This window comes from Python bivittatus, unplaced genomic scaffold (genome assembly GCF_059951505.1).
Source record: "Python bivittatus isolate LINGU-HERP-01145 unplaced genomic scaffold, Pbiv_v1 ctg000070_np1212, whole genome shotgun sequence".
Classification (NCBI taxonomy): domain Eukaryota; kingdom Metazoa; phylum Chordata; class Lepidosauria; order Squamata; family Pythonidae; genus Python; species Python bivittatus.
The window spans coordinates 29,274,749-29,296,820 of NW_028277034.1; positions in this window are offsets into that span (position 1 = coordinate 29,274,749).

The following is a 22,072-nucleotide window of genomic DNA, read 5'->3' on the forward strand; positions in this document are numbered from 1 at the left end:
ACTTTCCCACAACTCCAAAAATCTGTATTTCAAATTACAGACTGCAGAACATAGTTCCTTCACCAGTCATATTTACATGAGTGCTAAAAGCTTTCTTAAAGGCCAAAGAAAATAACAAAATTTTGAAAGTGACCAATGCAATGAACACAGGATGTTCTTATGATTTGTGTCAAACTGTCTCCCAACTTAGTGTCTAAGCTTATTTGAATTTATATATATATATATATAAAAATAGTAGTACCTCTGCTGACCATGAAAAAAAAAAGAATAAAAATCTATAGTGAATAAAATTATTGCAAGATTAAAATTTCAAGCATTCTTCTGCAGGAAAGTTGGTTATTAAAAAAAAGAGGAATTTACATCAGTTGTCACTGATATTGGAACATATCTTTATCAAATTACACTGTTAAATAGCAGGATGAAAAACATTTATAAATTAACATGGAGTGCTTTCATGAACAAAATAGAAGTGCAATTTAGTTCTTCCAAAGCTTTCTGATTAAAAAAGCAAATTAATGTCTGCAAATTGCTCTGGAACTGACAGACCTTCAAGCACCATGTGATAATCCATGGGGTCTAAGTTTGGCTTCAAGCAGAACAGTTCTGGAGCAGGAGGCAGAAGGAATTTATTCTAGAAATAATCAGCACTACTGGTTAGGCTTCCATTTACCCAAAATTCTGCTCCATGCCACACAGTAGTCTTCCATGACCTTTGAAATCTTTATGACAACGTAGCCCAGTTGAAAGCAAATCTGGTAAGATGTTTGCCAGTTTGACTGAAGCTAGAGGAGGAAACCTCCTGCTACACAACGAGCAAGTACATTCATTAATAAAGGCTTTAGACTTCTTGACAATTTAATATGGAAGCGAACTGTTTTACCAGCCCAAATGTGTGATCAATCAGAATGTCAAGAAGGAGCAAAAATCACCTAACAAGTGATCCCAAAAGGAAATTAAATACCAATCAAGCTTTACTCCTTGAGCTACCGCAGTTTTTGATGCTTTAGAGAAAGCAGGGATGGATTCCAAAGATTTGTAGAGGGATTCAGCTATTAGTATAATAATCAGACATACATACACAGATCTATGACAGTTTTATCATAAATTCTGCTGGTCTGTTTTAGGATAATATATCCAAAACACATTCCTCTTAACAAAAAAAACCCCAAATCACTTCAGTATAATTCATGTAATCATTATGTATTTAGACAGTTGTGAATGCTGTTACAGACAGGTACAAAGGATTACTGTGTCCTCTGTAAAACACAGGATTTCAATTTCTTTATATATGCTTAGAGCTGTTTAAACAGAGATCACTGGTGTAAATTCTGAAGAGTCCACTCTAAAGCCTACTTCTTACTGAGGTAGTAAACTACAGCCTCTGTTTTAACACTTCAGTCTGCAGCTGGGGCTTCTACAGTACTGAAATGTATGATTTATGAACAAATCCAACCATAGAAAATCCACCATGTCAAAAAAAAGTCATAATTAAAATGACTGGAGGAAAAAAGTACTAAAAATACCAAGTGAGGAATGTTTATATTAGATAACCCCACCATGTGCCAGTTGTGCCCCTTCTGGAGTTTATATACTTGCCAACTGAATGAACTCTATGGATATACTATGCATTGTGCTCCTCCGCTAAGAAGAAGGGGGGGGGGTGTGGAAGTGAATGAATCCTGTGTATTATTTTATTGTTATACCAATATACATATTGGTATATGTGTACTATTTTATTGTTAGGCATCAAATGTGCAGCTACTGGTTAAGTGACTATCATGAATTGTGGCAAATTGATGGAGCTAGCCTATATGACCAGGTCTATACACAGAACACTTGCATAAGAGAAGGGAAGTTTGTGTGAACATCTGTCCCATACCCTGATATTTTTGTTTCTTTCTGCCAGTGATATTTTCTTGAATGGAGAGACATCTGAGTGCTTACAGCCTGAAATATACCACTTTTTGTACTATGGACTCTTTCTTTCTTTCTTTCTTTGAGGATAAAAGGACCAGTGTGTTAATCTGAGCAAAAAGCTTCCCAGAAGATCTCTTTCTAAGCTTTCTATTTTTTTTTCCTGAGAGATTGTATAATTCAATCAAGCATTCTTGAACAATAAGAAGGAGTCAGTAAGTCTGCTTCCTCAAGTGACCAACTTGGCTCTGCTAACCATCCTCTAATAGAAAGAGAGTTCTGCTGGCTGTAAGGGGGAAAATGCATTGCTATAGTGAAACACCAGATTTAAAATGAATTGCACCTTGTCCTTTTAAAAGTAAGGTATACTTATTTACAGTCTTAACTCAATAAATGTTTCTATACCTTGATAACCAGAGACCACTTTCAACTAAGAATCCTGCTGCTCCATTACTAGAATATACAGCGTAATTACTAGTAGCCATTAACTGCAGGATCCGCAGAAGGCTGGGTAGATTAGACTGACAAAAGCAGCATAATGACAAAAGCTCTGCACCCTTTCTATGTGTATCACAACATCATACACATGTATGAAAGGAGAGGGGCTTGCGGTGGGACACTGAATGCTACTTTCGCCAGAATGATGGTAATCACTGGTCATTAGTAATACAGTCCTTAAATCTGTCTAATCTGTTTTCAAGCTTTCAGAGTTGGTCACCTCCACTACATTTTGTGCAAGTGAATTCTACAGTGAACTATTAACTATAATTAAATATGCTTGTTCCATGCTGGATATCTTGGATCAGATAGTGGGATGTCTGCTCTGAGCTCAGAAAGCTTCAGCTCAGGATCTTGAAGGTCTCACTTCTGATTATGAGACATCTTAGGGACATCTGGCTAAACAGCATTCATTCATCCATCAGCACCACTGAACCTTCAAGCTTTGATCAATGAACTTTGACGTCCACCCTCGATTGACAATCCATTACAAATGGATGGTTAATTTAGCCTATAATAATGTTATCTAAAATGCTTAATGAACAGCTGACCAGAGTTCTCAGGAGTTCTCTAGGAAGTAAGGGATATGGTCAGGAATCAGCCTTTTCAAATAAGAGGCAAAGGACAAAACATGCTAGAAAATGCTTTCCTCCCAACTGTGATGGAATATTGTGAGAAGGACCATTACTGGAAAGATTCCTTAGTCCAAGAGTGGAAGGAAGCATGAGAAAGAGACTCAGAGTAACTCTGCTTTAATTATGCAAGGTATAGAATGATCTGGAGAATGGCTATGGCAGGCTTTTGAGATTCTGTTAGATTGCCTTACTAACAATAAATATTATTCCAGAATTCCAAGTGGTTCTGGATTCCTGAGTTTGCCAACCTCAGAGGATGTGACACCAATACAGGGACACTCAGGAACTTATTTTATGGCACTTGCAGAATAGCCGGAATATTTGGCTGCATTCAATGAGTAGCGACCAGATTGCAAATATCTATGAGTAACACTGGTGTCTTCAGTGCAATGGTGGAGTTTTCCCCATGTGTAGTAGGTCTGATATGTAGGTTGTTGTTGAACCCTCAGTTATCACCCTTCCAGCAAATATTTTCTCAGGGAAATGCTATCATGACCTATTTCAAGCAAGCCACATAGCCCTGAGCACTAACCAGGACATACCCTATGAATTTATCTGCCTGCCTAATTGAAATAGTGGATAATTCTGATATAAAACTATCAGTGAAACAGATCAATAACCTTGGCCAGAGAATATACTGCTTTGGGAAGTATACTCACATACTAATAATTTGGTTTACAATGAAAAGTAAAATTGTGCACCATTTATACAGTATTCGAAGAGTAATACATTCAAGTTCATGGTAAATAGGAAGCAATTAACTTTCCAATGCTTCCTACCCTACTTATTTCTCTGAATCAAACTATTTCAAAGGAAATGTGAGTCACACACATTTTAAGTCTAGAAGAGAGAGGATGTGTTCTCTCACAGTGCCTAACTCTGCTCAGTCTAACAGTCCATAGTCTGTTAAGTGGGAATTCCTAATTGTGGGTGAAAGAGAAACAACAAGCCTGAAGACAGCTGTAGTTTATTAATGGCTGCACTTCTGAAAGCTTCAAAGGAGTCGAGAAGCTTCTGATCATCGGAAAATATCTGGAAGTCAAAGATGCTAAAGTGCTTTTCAAAGGGGTTGGCACTGTATCAAAAGAGCACACTATTACCTCCACACTGAGTGTTCTCTACAAGTTCCAAAATGCTTTAGTGTACATTTATATGCAGTGTAATAGCTAGGATTCCTGAGACCACAAAATGTAAATATACAAATAACTTTATTACATGTTTTGATTTACTTCACTGACAAGAAACCATGTGTCATTACATCTTCAGATGTGCAAAGATCCAGAAAAAATATTTGTAATTAGCAGAGACTTAACATGCCTTAGTGTCTTGTTTACAGAATTTGATTACACTTTTAGAAAGGATAAATAATTATACTTCATGCAATATTTAGGGGTTATATATTTTATTGTGTGATTTTTGTACACTTTACTAACAGTTAACTAATTAGAGTATCTTATTTTCTTTCCCACATTAATTTCATTCAGACTCGTTAGATTTTGTTCCACTCCTGCAATGAGATCATGAAAAAATCTTTTTCACTTGTCCAGTATGAACCAATTAATTTACAATCCTGAAGACACAAACAAATTACATGCATTTTATACCTTATTTAATTTTTCAGTGGTATCAAAAAACTGCATCTCCAATAAAAACTGAATACAAAACTGCCTACATTAAGAAAAAAATCAAATAAAAGTATATGTATGAGGAATAATATTTTGCAACAACAACAGCAACAATAGTAAAATGCATGTAATTTATGCTAATTCTGTAGTGGAATGGCCCAGCCATTCAGGTGAAAAGCTGAAAGCCTCAAATGTCTCACTGAAGCTCTCTGAGTCTTCACAACCAGGCTCCACCTGCTGCTTGGTGTTGTGGTCTGGTAATTCCCACTACTACCACCAATCTCACTTGGCCTCCTCCTTCTAAACCCAGTCTGTGACAGAGATAAGGCTGAGAGATTAAAAATAATTTTGCAAGAATTAATTCATGAGGAATCAGTGTGGGTTTTTACTTAAAAGACAGTGAAAGGATAAAATTAAAAATGTGTTGGCCGTTTTGGAATATTTAAAGCAACATAATGAAAATCAAGCTGCATTGATTTTCTTAGATACAGAGAGGGCCTTTGACAATTTGAACTGGGCCTTCCTGTTAAAGTTTGGAAGATATAAATTTTGGAGAGAATTTAATTAAATGGGTAAGATCACGAAGAGTCAGACACGACTTAACGACTGAACAACAACAAAAATCAATTTACACAGAAAGCACACATAACTGTCAATGGAAATTTAACAAAACCTTGTGAGATAAAAAAAAAAGGACAAGACAGGGACGCCCATTTTCTCCTCTCCTGTTTATATTCGTTCTTGAAATATTGAATAGAGATAAAAGATTTTGTTGTTTAGTCGTTAAGTCGTGTCCGACTCTTCATGACCCCATGAACCATATTGCGCCAGGCCTTCCTGTCCTTCACTGCCTCCCTGACTTTGCTCAGTTTCATGCTCATTGCTTCAGTGATGCTATCTAACCATCTCATCCTCTGCCGTCCCCTTCTCCTTTTGCCTTCAATCTTTCCCAGCATCAGGGTCTTCTCCAAAGAGATCTCTCTTCGCATTAGGTGACCAAAATATCTGAGCTTGAGCTTCATTATCGATCCTTCCAATGAGCAATCAGGGTTGATTTCCTTTAAGATTGACTGGTTTGACCTCCTAGCAGTCCAGGGGACTCTCAAGAGTCTTCTCCAGCACCACAGTTCAAAAGATAAAAGATAAGATGAGAGAATTGTGGGACTAAAGTTAAAGGCATTTGTTGATGACTTAGTTTTGGTTTTGGAGGATCCACTAATGGGAATAAAAACATTAATAGGAAAATTAAAATAATTTGGTACAATAGCAGGCTTTAATAATCAAATATGAAGATGTAACAAAAAACATGAAAATAGAGGATCAAGCAGAATTGAAGAAAATGGGTTTTAAGATTGAAAAAAAAGTAAAATATCTAGGTATCCCCATGACAAATATGAATTGTATGTTAAGACATGGAATGAAGTTAAAAAAGACATGTTAAGATGGGAGAAATTACATTTGTCATTGTTGGAGAGAATTTCTGTGATAAAAATTAATGTTTTGTCTAGAATTATGTTTTTGTTTCAGACAATACCAATTTTGACAACTGATGCACCATTTAAACAGTGGCAAAAGGATAGTATCTAAGTTTGTATGGCAAAGGGGAAAAAACCCACAAGCTAAATATAAAGTGTTATTAGTTGCAAACAAAAGAGGAGGATTGTGTTTACCTGATTTGAAATTGTATTTTGCAGCTTGCTGTCTGGTTTGGATGAAAGAGTGGGTGTGCTGAAAAATAGAAAGCTTTTGAAATTAGAAGAACATGACCTGAGATTTGGGTGGCACAGATATTTGTGGTACAATAAAGTCAAGGTTAATGTGGATTTTAAAAATTATTATGTTAAGTGCCATATTGATAATATGGAATAGATACAAATCGAGGTTGTGCCCGAAAACACCTTTGTGGCTCTCAGCACAAGAAGTATTTTATAGACAAGAAAAATAGACAAACACAAATGGCTAACGTATCGTGAGACACGAGAATATTGTCATGGAGAACGCTAAATAAAATCAAGAGAAGAACTGGTGGCAGAGTGATATAGTTGCCAATGGTTTTCTTATTCCCAGTTATTAGGAAGATTTAAAGTAGATAAAAGAGTTTATGGTTTGAACATTGTATGACTACGTTTGAAATAGAATTGTGTACAAATGATGAACATGTAACTGCTAAAATATATAAATTTTATTGAAATTTGAAACAGAAGAAGAAGAAGTGAAAGAATGTATGATAAAGTGGGCTAAAACTTTGGTTATAATATACAGATTTAACAATGTGAAAATATGAGGTTGAAAGGATTGAAATTTACATTATGTTATAAACTTAAAGATAATTTTTATGAAATGATGTACCATTGGTATATGACACCAGGGAAATTGTCTAGAATGTATAAAGGCACTTCAAATTTATGTTGAAATGTGAACAAGAAGGGACATTTTATCATGTTTGGTGGATGTGTAAGAAAGCTAGAAAATAATGGATTCAAATACATACACTGATGTATTTGGAGGATTTTAAAGATTAATATACAATTGAGACCAATTGTATATTAGAGATCTTTTTTTCAGCACTTATGGACAAACAGTTGGAAAAAAGTTATGGAACTTTGTTTTTGTTTATGATAACTACAGCAAGATTATCGCATGCACAAAGTTGGAAAGATTCAGCAATACCTACAATGGAAGGATGGTTGGTGAACATGATGGAACCTGTTGAGATGGCCAGATTGAATTGTTTGATCAGAGAAAAAGCAATATCTATATTTATTGCTGACTGAAAACCCCTAATGGACTTTTTGCATAAAACAGAAAAAAATAAATTTTGATTTATGATTTTGATGATTAGACAGGATATACTATAGAAAGAAGAGAGTCATGATGCAACTTTAGAGAAAGACATAAATTTATAATTGTACTTATTACTGATGTAAAGAAATTCAGAGGCCACTTGTTTATATCTTGTTTCTTTCTATTCTATTTTTCTTTACCGTTTTTTCTTTTCTTTTTTTCTTACTGCACTTTAGATTTCTCTTTTATTTCTTCCTTTTTCTTTTTCCCTTCTTACTCTATTTTAGTTTGTATTTACTCTTGTTTTTAAAGTTTCAATAAAATTATATTTGAAAAAAAAGAGAGGGAATGCTGTCATATCCTGCGTTGCCTTTCTGGCAATTAAAGTAGAAGGAAATTGGAGTTTGGGTAGTAGGTACTTGGTATAATGAAACTCTTGAACATTAGTTAGACGTGGGTAGCTAGAGGATTCAGCCTTTCCTTGGGAGCTGGACCACCCTCCCAAGAAACATGATACTTTATTTTTAAATAAGCGCAGGTAGAATATATCATATGCACAGACATGTACTTTAGAGATTAAAATGCAAATAATCACTATTGGTAAAGATAAATGACAGGGCTGTTCCTATCAGAGCCGGCAACTTAAAAGAGAATTACAAAAGAAATAGCAGTGTTCAAAACAAACCGCAAGATAGTGTTGATCTGCCACAAATTTTTCATTTCTAGCCAGATCCTTAATTAAGGATCTTGGACTTTCCACTCTCTGGAGATTCCAAAACCTTAAATCTAAGGCTGCTGGGAAGAATAATGTTAGTGTTCTGATTTTCTCAGCTCCATTTCACAGCTTCTCCCAGTTCCCAACTCCCCACTTTTTTTAAGTCACCAAAGGTTTTCTATATCTCTTAAAAGGGAGGGGCTGGGGTTATCTGACTCTGTGTGTACTGAGTCATTTGTTCCTCATGGATGTGTATTTTGTCCAAGAAGGAACATGTATTATGTCTTAGCTTGTTTGTCATTGAAACTACATCCTCAACAGCTTCATACATCTTTTCTGAGTAACATTGCCATGCCACTTCTTCATATGGACTCATGCTCTGAACAGTTTGTCATATGATCATATGAATTAATGTATCCATTCTGGCCTACTTAAGATATCCAATTTGGTATTTTTAATTTCTATTTTGACAGTTCCAGATTTTCCTTAATTCATGCTTAGTACTACTATGTCCCAAAGGTAGTCCTTATGAAATGAAGATCTTCTCTTTCAGTTCAGGCACATTAATGACCAGACTTCCTTGAAGCTTTCCTTGACCATATGATCATAGTTTAAATTATTCATAGAAATTCTTCCTTAGGAACTCATTCTAAATAACATATCCTTGTACATAACTAGATGACCATCTACCAACCCAGTGGTCTCACCATCTGACAGAGAAAGTTATCTGACCCCTCATTTCATGTCCTTATAACTGTGGCACAAAAAGCCCTGCTAACAATTTTAAAGGATATGTCCCCATGCTTTTCCCTTTGTCTTGCTCCCAGCCCACAATGGAGGCAGCTTAAGGTGTATTTAGTTGTTCTATCTTGAAAGAAGTGCTTTCCTTCTTCTGACAGGAGTCTTGCCATATAAACCATTTATGACACCTCATTGAAAATTTGTCAGTGATGCAAATATGAGCTGGTTTTTTGTTGTCATTGTGATGTTGTTTTCTAATAGCATCAGTCTTTCAATAATTGTCTCACACTTTCTTAGCCTTTTTACCCAATTTAATACTTTTAACTCAGCAACCTTCCATTTGTATCTTGCTGAAAATGATATTTCAAAACAACCTGAAAACATTTCCTCTTTGCTAAGTGCCCAGATGGGGAAAAAGAAAACACAAGCTTGCTTGAATTCAGGACTTTTTGGAAACCCATCCAGGTGTAGGGTTTAGTTTTGTTTTCTGATATAAATACTAAGCCCTTGCTTTCTGGTTCTGAGTACAGGCATAATGCTAAAGCACCCAACAGTAAAATGAAAACAGACTCAATCACTTCAGACTGGCTTGAACAGCAATAGGTGAGTTCTAGCTAGAGAGCACTTAACTCTTTTCTTTCCAACTATTCTAACTGAAGAAACCATGGAATGGAATGCTTTCTCCTCACAAATAACCAAGAATGAGCAGGGCACTATCCTGAAAAGGCAGGAGGGTCTCAAACAAGCTCCTTTTAATCAGCACCTATTGCTAATGATGAAGATATTGGGAAGCTGTTCTCTGTTATTCCAGTTGTTAAATACAGTATCCCTCATGATTATAGTAACCTGTTTTAAAAATCAACTCCTCATTGCCTTTCTACTCCTTTAGAAGTTGTCCTAGCATCTTTTTCCAACAATGGAATGTGATTCCTCCTGTATCCAATTCAGTCTTCACCAGAGCAGCAGAAAAAAGAAACTTTTTAAAAATAATTTTATTAAAACTTTTAAAAACAATTATAAAAATAATATAAAGTAAGAAAGAAAGAAAAAACAGAAATCAAAGGGAAAGCTAAAAGTGCAGGAAAGAAAGTAATGACCAGCAATGGTAATTTTAGTTTCTCCTATCTTAATATGTCTTTTTTAACTTCATTCCATGTCTTAACATAATTATTTTGAAATAACATACAAATCATATTTGTCATGGTAATATGCAAATATTTTACTTGCTTCTCAATATCAAAATTCATTTTCCACATTATTTTAGTTTTCCCCAGAAAAAGGAAACTGTTGACCTAAACTATGAGATATATCCAGCACAGAAGATAGATCCAGCCAAACAAATTATGGTCTGGGATTTTCCCAGCTCCTGCTGACTAGCTTAGGCTGCTGTGGACCTGTTCTCTCTTTTCCACTTATCTTTCCTCTATAGTCATTTTCTCTTAGGCTGCAGGAGAGACTGCACATATAGTCCTTGGATGTATATGTGTAATGTGCACATGTATGAATGTTGTCAGTAGTTTACAACTTTTTTCCTGAAAAACTTTCTAGCTAAAGCAAAATCTACCAAGGATTGTAATTTAAATTTGAATCTTCTGATCCATGTAAGAAAGGAGCCAACCATTTCTTCTCATTTCTCCTGCTTCCTCTTCCAGACTAGGCAACAGATTCCCTGGGTTTCCAGGAATCAGTGGGAAGATAAGAGAAGTGGCTGAGCTGACTCTTACCCCACAATATCTCCTATTCCAAATGGAGAAGGAAGATCAATCATTGGTGGACAAGCCCAAGCCATACTGTTGCACAAATCAAGGCCAGGACAGCCTTGCTAGCTTCTCCGCCCCACCAATACCCCACCCCCACCTCCTGAAGCTGGAGAGACAAGAGGGCAATTTAAATTATCTATTGGTAGCTTGACTAAACTATCCCCGGGTGTCCATAACATCTTGTGGAATATATTTCATCAGGACATAATTTTTCATAAGCAAAAGGTAGTATTAGGGATAATTCACAAATGGGAAGCAGTGGCCAGAAAGAATGACCTTCATACAAATGGGGATAGCCAGATGAGATTTTGACTATAAAACTATAGTATGATATCACATTCTTGTCTCTTTCCCCAGTCACAGTCCCATCCTATGTTAGGGAGAGCAATTATTTGATGATGTATAGCAGTTAGGAAAATCAAACCAGGAGTATCCGCTATTTGCTTTCTTTTAACATGTGCTGCAGTAAATCTGTAACAACAGCACCACCTCCCAGCTTTGTTACTGGAGCAGAATTTGATCTGGTAATGAGGGCAGCACAAATAATATCAGCATAATATTGTGCCACTTCAAGTCTGAAGAAAAGCAGTTTACACAACCTTGACGAAAATTCCTAAATGTTATGGCCATATCCATACAGATTTTTTCACTAAGAAGTGATCTGCTATGGCCATTTTCTAGCTTTCTTCTGAAGTTCCTTCTAGATGTATTGATTTCCTTCATGACTACTGAGCTCCAAGTGCCCTCACTTCCATTATGTATTACTCTTAGCTTTACTGCTTAACTGTGAACTTAACAAGAAATCACATCCCTACAGGCATTGCTTTCAGGGTCATTGAAGCTACTAAGCATTCCGTCCATATGAATTTGTTAAACAGCCCCACTATTTGTCTCCTCATTCTTCATCCCAGTGATTATATGAACATAATAATTTGAGTCCTTGTAAAAGAAAGATGGATTTTTAGCCACCTTGGAGTAAGAAAAAAATTATGTTGAAGGTCAGTATTCTCTTAAGATATGAGGTAGCAGACAACTTTTTTTTCCATTTCATTCTTTTCAGAAAAAAAGTTGACATCAACTCAAAGAGAGAAAAACTCCAATAAACATAATGGATAGCATTCAATGTTGTGTTAATGGACTTACTATCTTCCTCATTCACCTCCTCACATTTATCACTTAAGATCCACTCAGAAGGATCCTCCTCATGAAAATAGTTTATGATGGCATGCAGGGAGCTCAGAAATTGCTTTCTTGCTGGTTCTACTGATAAATATCAGCAGAAAAGGTGCACTGGACATAGGCCCTTTTTGTAGTCCTATTTCTAACATTGGCAAAATATACTATAACTGATGCTATCTCATGTCCGTCATGTAATAAAAACAGGATAATTTGTAAAAGCAATCACATGTAGAAGTCACCAAAGTATGCATAGATATTGTGTTTACAATATAAAATGATTTTTTTTAATGCGTTCTACATACATAACTTGAAAGAATGCTAAAGGCTACTATTAATTATGCATTTTGTACTCCACTAACACATTTGGGGGAATAGGAGCATGGGGGCCAGGAGAGTAATTGAGCCCACTATATTAGTGAATGGTTGTTCAGGAGCCACTTTTTCTTACCTGGTTGGGTAGGGTTTTTTTATTTATTGTATTATTTATTGTATTTATATTGTATGTTAATGCTTGTTAGCCATCCAACCAAATAAATTCATATATGTGTGTGTGTGTGTGTGTGTGTGAGAGAGAGAGAGGGAGAGGGAGAGGGAGAGGGAGAGGGAGAGGGAGAGGGAGGGAGAGAGAATTTATTTCGCTGGATGGCTAACAAGCATTTACAATATAAATACACACATGCACACAAAAATGTATATGTATATGTATGTATATACATACACAGGCATACATACACACACATACCACCCAGAGTCATTGAAAGTTGGGCAGCATACATGTTTAATAATTTTATTATATTAAACAAATCATGTTAAAATATTGAATAAAAGCAAGTAAAAATTGGGCTTAAAAAATGACTTTACATACTTTGTCCACACAATGTCTGTGTATGTCCTACGTCCAATGTATGTGTATATGTGCATATTTATGTGCATGTGTCTATCTCATTGCATTGATCTTCAAAAATTTCCTTAGTTCTCTGTATATGTGCTTATAGCCCTACATTTGACTGGAAGCCCAGTAAAGATTCCAAGTTGATGATAGGAAAGTGTATTCACCTCATTCAGGTTTTATGCCAAATATATAAAGTTCTTTGCAAGAAGTTATGTACATAGGGATTGGGAGCAATGTATCTGTGCAGTAGATTTCCCAACCACTGAACTCTATATATATTCATGTGAATTGCTAGCTTCAGAAACCAAGAATGTATCTGTTATACCGTATGTTTGTGTATGTGTGTTGGATCTGATTGGGGTCTGAGGATCCAACTAAACTCCAATAACTCCAACTAAGCTCCATCTCAACCCCATCTTAAAGCTTCAGCTATAAAACAGTTTTACAGTAAAAAGCTATAAATTATTTTATATTGTTCCTACCATTCTTCAATTAATAGTTATCTACAAAAGTAGGGTTTCTACTACTGTCAGTATATCGAATGTAAGCCCAAGCTATATATGTAGTTATCCCTAAATCCTCTTCTGCTTAGAGTTAACCAAGGGCTTTATTTACACTTAGCTGGCAACCTCTAAAGCTGACAGGATCCTGGGCGTCTTCCCTCCTCTTTTTGGAAATACATGCAGAGTAAATTCAATATATATTGCATCATCCTCCATCTTCAGTGATTTTCTTCTTCATGATAAAATGGCCATCAGTCCACCTGGAATAGGCAAATCTTCAGGGATCTTTCTTCTACTTTGGAACCAGCAAATCTTCAACAGCCAAATATGCCTAAATCCCACTTTCTTCGCTAGCTATATTCTTCTTCCACTCCAAATTTGTAACTTCTGCCATTTCTTAGTCTGTTTTTCTCTTCTGTTCCCCATCTATCATAAAAAACTTTGTATGTGAAAAACCTTATCTGCTCCAGTTCAGTGCTTTCCCAGATAAGTTTATCATCTTTCCAATACAGCTGGTATGTCTGGGAAATCATGTTATAGGATGCAGACATTTGTGTCTTAGCAATTATTTTGTGTTATTGAAGTACTTATATAAACATGGGTCACATGCTGAAATACCTACAGTGAATGCATTTTTTTTCTAAGTTGATTAAATACCCAACTTTTCAAGACATGCTAGTGCCCAGTGTCAAATTTAAATCAGTCTGATCAACAGTTAATGGAGATATATCTGAAAAGTAATTTAGATTATATTTTCTGCACATGAATAGCACAGAGGCAATGAAGAAAATGACACAGACTTTAACTGTTCATCTTAACAGTGGGTTATGCAAGACAAATACTGAGGAATAAGGGTACATGTGTATAAAGCATTAAAATTACAACTGAAATGTATATACTATGAGCTTCTGGAATACTGGATGTGTATATATAGTGACTAAAATAGCTAGAAACAGAAACAGAAACAAACAAACAAACCCTTCTCTTGTACATTCTAGCTCATTGCTTCTTTATCGTTTTTCTTGTTTGGGGAAAGGGGAGAGTATATTTGTTATTTACCAAAATGAATATTACATTTAGAAAAAAAGATGTAAACAATTTCTCATATGCATATTGCTTTGCTAAAAGGAAAATCTTGCATTCCTAAAGCTGAAACCTTTGCTAGTCCCCTTGGGAAATGGTGGTAGAAAAAGCTGCAGTTGAAAATGTAAATGTAATGTTACACTTGAAAAACAGCATTTACATTTTCTTCTGAATTCACTTCATCAGTAAATATTAAGCCTAAACAGACAGTTTCAGATGATTATGGAGAGCACCTGAAGGCTAAACTAAATATTTCAGGCTGATGTTGTAATAAAAACCCAGTGACCATTTTAATTGGGAGAAGCAGTTTTTGCATCAGGAAAAATAATTTAGAGAATAAGAGCAGCACTGTGAACATGAACTTAACATATTTTTCTCCACACACTCTTCCACTGTTTCTTTACATGTAGCACATGCACAAACATACATCACACTTTTGTGAGCCCAAGTTCAATTATTGTTATTGGGTAATCTCTTGCTTCAAAAGAAAGTTGGCACAGTGAAAGTGAAATTACAGCCATCATGCACAGGACTGTGCCATCCCTAAGATACCTTTCCTCTCCTTTCTTCCATAAGGTGGAAAAAAGTTATGTTGCTGTCTACCTGAAACTTAAATCCTGATCACATTTGAGAATGTTGACATGAATCTTGCAGTCCAGAATAAATTAAAAATATTTGCTGGAAAATGGAGGTAGTGAGTGGAGAAAATGGACTTCTAAAAAATAACAGTGAAAAGAATGTAAAATAAAATGGAGATATAGTGAGTGGGCTTTTCTTTGCTATTATGGGAAAACAATTTAAAAAGGATAATTGATATGCAACAATGAGAATATAAATGGAAGACAAATATTAAATTTACTATGAGAAAACTGGTACAATATGCTTTTCAGCTGGCACATTACTCCAGTGCTGATTGCCAAAATAGATAATTCTCATTCTCAAAACTGCTGAAAATGCAATAATCAGGTCAGATCATTTTTTTATATTTGGTAGTGTCATAGAAGAAAGAAGAATGGAGCTGAACCCTAAAAAGGAAAGAAAATGGTTTATTGAGCGGCAATCATCAGATTCCAAATTACAGAGAAAGTAGAATACAATCACAGGAAAAATGTAAGTTTAAATAGAAAAAGAAGGTTCACTGTGAAGAAAATAGATTGGCTTATATTTTCATGGGATTGTCAATGATTTGTTGCTATTTTTAGGAGCTCTGAACTTGTCAGTGGTTGGCTGTTATCTTTAAAAGGCTTAGGAAGAATGCCTGACTTTGAGCTTGGATTATGTTAACATGGATTTTGCTATTAAGTCAGATACATGAATAAATGCAGCTTGATTGTTTTAAGGAATGGAAACTTACAGAATGGGTTTGCCTGATTAGGGCAGGAAGGAATACCTTTCAGCTACACTCACTGAATCACAAGGAGAAGTTCTGGTGTCAAGGTTCTTTTGTTCATCTATTTAATCAACTAGAACCTTATTTTACTGCCAGGAACCAGACTCCAGTAGTTTGTTTGTCAAGTGAACTTTTTTGTTAGTAAAGAAAACAGGAGGTACAAGAGATGTTTCTACCAGGATGAGTCTTTAGATATTTCTTTGGAAAAACTTCTAATTTTATTTATTAATTTTTTTGTTCCCATTACAGTAGCAATGTTATAAAGCTCAACAATTCTGGAAGATGAATTATTACAGAATGAAACAAATCTTAAGATTGGATTTTATTTCCTGCCAGTCATTTTTCTCCCACATATCACCTAACCTGATAGCCCTACAAAGTACACAGAGTTGGGTCTGTATACAACAGCAGGCAAGATCCATATGGTCTTGTACCACACCCAAATTTGGATTTCTCTTAACATAAGGTTTTACAATATTAGATTTTGTTTTGTTTTGTTTTAATGATAGATTTATGACACCAATAGAAATGTTTATAATTTATTCTGACTGATTACTCCATTTCGAAAAATATTTTTTACAATTTTACAAAGTATGTACATTTCTTTCTTTCTATACTTATTTTAGAGAATAATAAAAGAAAAGAAGAGAGAAAGAGAGGGTCATAGGGAGTGAGTTGTCCAGATAACTGGAGCTAGGTTGTTCTAGTATTGAGAAAGCTCAAGCACAGGGTCCCTGTAGATGGCATTCCATCCAATTTGGAACCCTAAGCAATCCTTCTCTACTAAGTCTTACCAAGCAAACAAATTCAGCTTAGAGAAGATTGTCTTAGGGATGTCTGGCCCTGAGTCATGTATAAAGGTGCTAACTAGCACCTTGAATTGCACCTGGAAGCAATTTGGCAGCCAGTGTAGCTCTGACAGATATGGTAATATGTGGGTGAACTTACACACATAACTACTCCAATCTCTGCATGCTGAACCAGGAAAAGCTCCCAAGAGTTTTCAAAGGCTGGAAAGTGAAATCACTTTACACATGTAAAGTGTAAATTTACCCATGTAAAGTGAATTGCAATAATCCATCTGTGAGGGAACAAGTATGTGAGTGATGAAGGACAAAGCTTCCTGTTCTAGAAATTGCTGCATCTAGCCCACAGGATGTAACTGTGCTAACTTTCAGTTTGTTATAGTTTTTTTTTCTTATATACTGCAGTAATACTTTCCTCAGTGTTTATGTTGTTACATTTTCCTATTTTTTATAATAGAAGAGTTAGTTATTCTAAATTAAATCTAGAATATCCTGTTCTCTCATCTTAACGTAAGGATGTGATTTTTAAGATTTTGTAGGGAAGTCAAATACAGAAGTGATTCAGATTCACAATTCACAGAAATATCTATTCTTGAAATTATATATTTGGGATTTCATATAACTGAAAAGGGATTTTGGGTGGTGGGAGGGGAAGGACTGCAATGGAATAGAGGTTGAGTTGCAAACCCTACTCTGCTGACATATTTCTGTTTCAATATATTCTATTCTTAAGTGACTTTTCTCAAAGTTGAAAAAGTCTGTCAAAACTCCACTGTGTACCTCTACATGTGATACGTACTGTAGTTTCACACTTACTGTAAAGGTGCAATAGGATGGAAAAAAGGTTCATAGTGAAGAGCTAAAACTACAAATGGATTATACTTAGTTCTTGTAGTCTTTTTTTAAATGATTTATTCTTTGGAAATATATGTAGATGTATATTTCAAATTGCCATTGCTGTAAGCAGAAAAATCTGTGATATGTAATTTTTATTTGGAGTAAACCATTTTAATATTAATACAAGAAATTTCTGTATTAATTATATTAATCAAATTTTGCAATGTTAATCATAAGGCATTTTAGTTCCTAAAATAATAACCGTCCCATAATCCCACTATATTGTAAATGCATTATCATAACATTATATAAGATATATAAACTGAAGGAAATGAATTGATTTAGATTCTTTTAATTGCTATCCCCAGAACCTAGAGCAGAAAGAAATGAGTCTTAAATTATATATGCAGACCTTAAGGCTACAGATTATATATTTCATTGATTTCATCTTCTCTGAGATGGATATGCCACTATCAAATAGATACTAAAGTTTTAATCATATTTGCCTCTGACTAAAGATATGGCTTTGAAAGACAATATTTTAACTAGTACTTTCAATAATTTGGTGTAGCCATAAATCAAAGAATAAAGAATTTAAATTAGATATATTTGTGTACTGGAAAGTAGCATGCATACAATCCTTTTTTATGCATATACAGATAAAAGTCCTGTGAAGTTCACTGGCAGTAACTCCCAGATAACATGCATCTAATTACAGTTAAATCACAATTACAGTGTTACCTCTAGTTATGAACGCCCCTCCTTATGAATGATTCGAGATACGACCAGCTCCGGCCCCAAAAATTTACCTCAACATGCGAACTCCGCCTCTACTTACGAACCGGATCCGTGGCCATTTTCCCTGCTGCCACACGGTCGCGGCTTCCTGTGGGCGAGATCGCGGTAGCAAGGAGACGTTCGGTGAGGCTTGTGGTGTGTTTTGTGGCATTTGGAAGGTTTTTGTGGCGTTTGGAAGGTTTTTGAGGTTTAAAAATAAAATGCATATGTTTCAGAACTGTTTAGCCGTATTTACATTGAACCTTATGGGGGAAATTTACCTCGGGATGCGACCAAATTCGGAGGGCGGATTAGCCGTATTTACATTGAACCTTATGGGGAAATTTGCCTCGACTTGAGACCAACTCAAGTTGCAACCAGAGTCACGGAACGGATTAAGTTCGTAACTAGAGGTACCACTGCATTATTAAACCTTGGCTCACCAGAATTATTCATGATTTAGTACTTAAATCTCTTTAAGAACAGTGGGAATGTAGCGTTGACTCCACCTTAGTTCTTCTGCACTTCATCCCTGACAGACATGTAAGCAGAAGCAGAAAAACTCTCATTGGCTTGCTCTTTATTGTTATATATGATCCAGGAAAAAGGGTTACATATTCTCCCAAATATTTCATTTATTATTCTACATTTTGCACAATGTCCCCCCAAAAGTTCTTACATTATATTCCTTGGATCCTAATATGCAACTATCACTGATTTATGAAATTCTACTTTCATATGTATCTACAAAGACTTCCCTGCATTTATTCATCAAATCCACTACATAAGTTCTGACCATCTTCATTCATATCTATTATATTCATTTTCTTTTAATTTCATAGTCACATAAACATTCTTTTTCCCTTTTATTTGTTAATTCAGTTCTTTACCCTTTACCTCTCATACATCAAAGGTTCAGTCTTCCACATGGTACATGCTAATATAAGGATAATCTACAAAATCCAGATTACTATTAGATAGCAGCAAAGATAGTTAAGTCCAGAGTTTTGCATCCCAGATAGCATAGCACTGGGTAAGGTGACTAGAAGCATAGATAATCATATCCAAAGGTCATTATATTATGAAGAACACTAGCAAGAGAGTGATTAAGCAATAGGGTAATAGAATCTGCACAGGTTAAAGTTTCTCAATCATTTTTAATTGAGTGGAACTTTATAATATGAAAATGAAAGGGACTCATCACTCTCCAAAACATTCCAAAATTTATCAAAACCCAACCAATACTACTTTGATTTTCTCAGTTCGAAGCAATGAATACATGCCAAAAATATACTAACTTGTTCAAAAGTACCTTGATTTTGTGTGCACCCAAATTATTCATTACTATTTTTGTCTGTCTATACTCCTGCTTCTGCATTTAGGGCTGTTAACCTACATCATGTCACAGATTGTCAATAATCTCTCACTGAAGTTCAACAATAATGACAAAAGCTTAGTATTATCAATCACACACTATATGTATTTTATCTTACAAATATCAGCTGTTTTTTAATTGATTGTTATATCCATACAAACATAAATCTTAGGATATAAGAACAAAATGAATCCCTTTCATAGAATAATAGTTTTGTGATTAGATATCTGTTATTTGCCACCTTCATGTTACTTCAGTTCTATGTAACTACAATATATCACTTAGAACTAAAGCCACAAAGTGGCTGGCTGGCTGGCTGGCTGGCTGGCTGGCTGGCTGGCTGGCTGGCTGGCTGGCTGGCTGGCTGGCTGGCTGGCTGCCTGCCTGCCTGCCTGCCTGCCTTCCTTCCTTCCAAAATTAAGATTTTGATAGCCAAATGCTGATTTCAGAGTTCTGGTAGAAGTATTCAGTTAAGGGAAGAGATCAAATGAAGACACAATGTAGCCTTACATTCTTCTCAAAATGTCATTTCTAATAAGATCAAAAAATGTTCAACCAAAGCTTGTTGCTGTCATGAAATCCTTTCTCTGGGTTTTATTTCTTACTTCTTTGTTAAATGAAAGAGATACTTAGGGTTCTTCTCTATTTCCTTTGTAAAACTTGTTGTGAATCTTACTAAGTGTATATCCTATAAAAAATATATCCAGTCTGACAAAATAGCAACATCCATATTTAATTAAATGTACATTAACTAATATGTATCATAAAGAAATACACTTTTACTGAACAATGCTGGAAACAAGAGTCTGAGCATTCTAAAGCAATGCAATTTTTTTTTTCGTACTTTATTCCCCCCCCCCCAAAAAAAACCCTTGGAACATAGTTATATTGCTATTGCTTTGCACCATTTATATTCAAACATACATGCACATTTTTAAATTATTTTTAAACTGAAAACATGTGAGATAGCATGAATATGTAACCTGAATATGAATTGATGTAGTGTAATGGAAGCCATGTGTGAGGAGGATACTGGAATGGAAGATCAAAGTTATCAGGAGGGAGAGGGAGCATTCCTGGAAAGGTTGCAGAGCAAGTGCTTCCTCAGCCCGCAGCAGGACCATGAGAATAGGAAGACACTGAGACTGGCCCCTCCCTAGAGTCTCATGGGGTTAATGGTGCTCCTTGAGGGTCTGTTGCCATGCTCAAAATTTCTTCTCTCTTGATGGGAGTAGGAGTCTGATGAGATTGATGTCAGGCCCAGCCCAAGAACGACAATGAAGTGGTCCAGTCCACTATAGTTCCTTTAATAGCTTGCACCTAATAGACAGAATCTCACCAGACTAAACCTATGCTTAAGCAACTAGTGGATATACCCCATGAACCTCTAGGGAGGGGCCAGTCTCAGCTTCTTCCTGTTCTCACAGTCCTGCTGCAGGCTGAGGAAGCACTTGCTCTCCAACCTCTCCAGGAACACTCCCCCTCCCTCCTGATGACCTTGATCCTCCGTTCCAGTATCCTCCTTGCACATGCCTTCCATTACATGTTGGGCAGAAATAGTCTGAATTATTCTTCTCAAAATTATCCAAAGCGAATTCAACAAATTATACTAACTAGAATCCAAAGACCCATTACACGATTTCTATAATACTCAAAAACTTTAGACGTTTCTGAATCCCGGAAGATGGGAAATAAATTCACAAGATAAGGTTTCATACATATATAACATGGATTTGCATGATCCTGCTGTTGTCTTCTTCATGCATTTGTTAAGATTCAGTTAATGTGGCAGTTGATTGGAAATTTAGGTGAGCTAAAGCACTGTTTATTACATATAATGAAATTAGTATCCTGAAGCTCATTAAGATCAGGTCCAAGCTTTGGTCCTTTGAATCCGGGACAATGATTACGGAAGCCGGAATACTTGATAAAATATCTCTGAGCTTGCAGGGAGTCAAACACTTGCTGTGTGTACTGTATTTCTGCAAACATACAGTACTATAATGAGAGGGTTGATGACCTGTTGCCCATGGACACTTAAACACCTACCAACCCTCCAGGAGGTAACACCAAGATTATTTATATACTGATATTATTTTTTTACATAAATAGGACACATAAGGAGCTCAGACTTAGTTTCAACTGGAGCAGCATGTAAGACCTATAAATAAATAGATAATAAATAAACAAACCACTGATGAAATCTCACTAACATCTTATAAGATTTTGATGGTATTATGCAACATCCCTTTTATTCATGCATGCATGCATATATATATTTAGTGACAAACTGAGCAATAGTACTTGTGATTGGAAAATGTTGCTTCTACTAATGACCAATAGTTTTATATCAGTATAGGACTTTTCCTCCCTTCTTTCCACAAACACATTTTTTCTTTAGAAATTGTTTTCATACAAGCGAAATTCACATATGCTTAAATAAATTAAAACATACATATATTTAGGAAGAGTAAAAGTTATGGACAGATACTAGTCAGAAGAAATAGAATTCCCAAAGGTATAGAAGGCACCTTATGAATTATTCTTCTGGGTTTCAA